The 2500-nt window shown below is 47.6% G+C and overlaps 4 non-coding genes and 6 pseudogenes across 4 annotated transcripts; all 10 read left to right on the forward strand.

Annotated features, from left to right (window-relative positions):
- LOC138545322 (5S ribosomal RNA) overlaps positions 1–65 on the forward strand; it is a 109-nt pseudogene extending 44 nt beyond the window's left edge.
- Positions 66–528: 463 nt separating this feature from the next.
- Positions 529–647, forward strand: LOC138549565 (5S ribosomal RNA). Its single transcript, XR_011293345.1, has one exon. It is a non-coding gene; the product is annotated as a 5S ribosomal RNA (ribosomal RNA).
- Positions 648–753: 106 nt separating this feature from the next.
- On the forward strand, positions 754–872 carry LOC138544430 (5S ribosomal RNA). The gene has a single exon (XR_011290711.1). It is a non-coding gene; the product is annotated as a 5S ribosomal RNA (ribosomal RNA).
- Positions 873–978: 106 nt separating this feature from the next.
- LOC138546915 (5S ribosomal RNA) lies at positions 979–1087 on the forward strand (annotated as a pseudogene).
- Positions 1088–1192: 105 nt separating this feature from the next.
- On the forward strand, positions 1193–1301 carry LOC138545579 (5S ribosomal RNA; annotated as a pseudogene).
- A 106-nt stretch (positions 1302–1407) lies between these two features.
- On the forward strand, positions 1408–1526 carry LOC138540849 (5S ribosomal RNA). Its single transcript, XR_011288878.1, has one exon. It is a non-coding gene; the product is annotated as a 5S ribosomal RNA (ribosomal RNA).
- Positions 1527–1632: 106 nt separating this feature from the next.
- On the forward strand, positions 1633–1741 carry LOC138544519 (5S ribosomal RNA; annotated as a pseudogene).
- A 106-nt stretch (positions 1742–1847) lies between these two features.
- On the forward strand, positions 1848–1956 carry LOC138543937 (5S ribosomal RNA; annotated as a pseudogene).
- Positions 1957–2062: 106 nt separating this feature from the next.
- On the forward strand, positions 2063–2181 carry LOC138540850 (5S ribosomal RNA). The gene has a single exon (XR_011288879.1). It is a non-coding gene; the product is annotated as a 5S ribosomal RNA (ribosomal RNA).
- A 106-nt stretch (positions 2182–2287) lies between these two features.
- On the forward strand, positions 2288–2396 carry LOC138547050 (5S ribosomal RNA; annotated as a pseudogene).
- Positions 2397–2500: the final 104 nt, after the last annotated feature.

Consider the following 2500-nt stretch of genomic DNA (forward strand, 5'->3'; position numbering starts at 1 on the left):
AGCAGGGTCAGGCCTAGTTAGTACCTGGATGGGAGACTGCCTGGGAATACCAGGTGCTGTAGGCTTTTTTGTGCTCCATGATTAGTAATTGCGCAACTTCTCAATTATTTTTCAAATTTGGTATGTTTCCAAAATAATTGTATCCCGTTTTATAGCGGAAATGTTGGACAACATCATGAGGGCTGGAGCTACCTTTTTACATAGAATTAGCATACAGGTAGTGTGTTCATGGGTAATAAATCGACTTTCACATGTAATGCAGTACAGAGAATATTGAGTCCTTCAAGAGGCATGAAAGAAAACCATTATTGTGTTGATTGTTCTCTCCACCTCCCTGCAACAGACACAGGATGGATGAATTAAAGTTATCCTACCAGACATAGGAGTCCTGAATGGGCCCACCAGTCTTATATATCTCGCCTGATCGAGCCTGATCGAGCGATGAGCGTGGTATCATGTTGCAAGTGGCTGCATGGCTTAGCTTACTAAATGCAAATGCATAAGAGTAATATTCTTAGCATTCCTAGAGCCTATGGCCACACCACACTGAATGCACCCGATCTCGTCTGATCTCGGAAGTTAAGCAGTGTTAGGCCTAGTTAGTACCTGGATGGGAGACCGCCTGGGAATACCAGGTGCTGTAGGCTTTTTTGTGCTCCAAGTTCAGGAAGTGAGCCCTTTCTCAATTGCCTTTCAAAACTGCAAGGTCTAGCCGACTAGATGCTTAAAAGTACAAAACTCACTAGGCCTAGAGCCTACGGCCACACCACACTGAATGCGCCTGATCTCGTCTGATCTCAGAAGCTAAGCAGTGTCGGGCCTAGTTAGTACCTGGATGGGAGACCGCCTGGGAATACCAGGTGCTGTAGGCTTTTTTGTACTCCAAGTTCAGGAAGTGAGCCATTTCTCAATTGCCTTTCAAAACTGCAAGGTCTAGCCGACTAGATGCTTAAAAGTACAAAACTCACAAGGCCCAGACCCTACGGCCACACCACACTGAATGCGCCCGATCTCGGAAGCTAAGCAGTGTCGGGCCTCGTTAGTATCTGGATGGGAGACCGCCTGGGAATACCAGATGCTGTAGGCTTTTTGTGCTCCAAGTTCAGGAAGTGAGCCATTTCTCAATTGCCTTTCAAAACTGCAAGGTCTAGCTGACTAGATGCTTAAAAGTACAAAACTCACTAGGCCCAGAGCCTACGGCCACACCACACTGATTGCGTCTGATCTCGGAAGCTAAGCAGTGTCAGGCCTAGTTAGTACCTGGATGGGAGACCACCTGGGAATACCAGGTGCTGTAGGCTTTTTTGTGCTCCAAGTTCAGGAAGTGAGCCATTTCACAATTGCCTTTCAAAACTGCAAGGTCTAGCCGACTAGATGCTTAAAAGTACAAAACTCACTAAGCCCAGAGCCTTCGGCCACACCACACTGAATGCGCCCGATCTCATCTGATCTCAGAAGCTAAGCAGTGTCGGGCCTAGTTAGTACCTGGATGGGAGACCGCCTGGGAATACCAGGTGCTGTAGGCTTTTTTGTGCTCCAAGTTCAGGAAGTGAGCCATTTCTCAATTGCCTTTCAAAACTGCAAGGTCTAGCCGACTAGATGCTTAAAAGTACAAAACTCACAAGGCCCAGACCCTACGGCCACACCACACTGAATGCGCCCGATCTCGGAAGCTAAGCAGTGTCGGGCCTCGTTAGTATCTGGATGGGAGACCGCCTGGGAATACCAGGTGCTGTAGGCTTTTTTGTGCTCCAAGTTCAGGAAGTGAGCCATTTCTCAATTGCCTTTCAAAACTGCAAGGTCTAGCTGACTAGATGCTTAAAAGTACAAAACTCACTAGGCCCAGAGCCTACGGCCACACCACACTGATTGCGTCTGATCTCGGAAGCTAAGCAGTGTCGGGCCTAGTTAGTACCTGGATGGGAGACCACCTGGGAATACCAGGTGCTGTAGGCTTTTTTGTGCTCCAAGTTCAGGAAGTGAGCCATTTCACAATTGCCTTTCAAAACTGCAAGGTCTAGCCGACTAGATGCTTAAAAGTACAAAACTCACTAAGCCCAGAGCCTTCGGCCACACCACACTGAATGCGCCCGATCTCATCTGATCTCAGAAGCTAAGCAGTGTCGGGCCTAGTTAGTACCTGGATGGGAGACCGCCTGGGAATACCAGGTGCTGTAGGCTTTTTTGTGCTCCAAGTTCAGGAAGTGAGCCATTTCACAATTTCCTTTCAAAACTGCAAGGTCTAGCCGACTAGATGCTTAAAAGTACAAAACTCACTAGGCCCAGAGCCTACGGCCACACCACACTGAATGCGCCCGATCTCAGAAGCTAAGCAGGGTCCGGCCTAGTTAGTACTTGGATGGGAGACTGCCTGGGAATACCAGGTGCTGTAGGCTTTTTTTGTGCTCCATGATTAGTAATTGCGCAACTTCTCAATTATTTTTCAAATTTGGTATGTTTCCAAAATAATTGTATCCCGTTTTATAGCGGAAATGTTGGA

Source organism: Ambystoma mexicanum, unplaced genomic scaffold, assembly GCF_040938575.1.
Source record: "Ambystoma mexicanum isolate Mex_15411 unplaced genomic scaffold, UKY_AmexF1_1 Mex_scaf10, whole genome shotgun sequence".
Lineage (NCBI taxonomy): Eukaryota > Metazoa > Chordata > Amphibia > Caudata > Ambystomatidae > Ambystoma > Ambystoma mexicanum.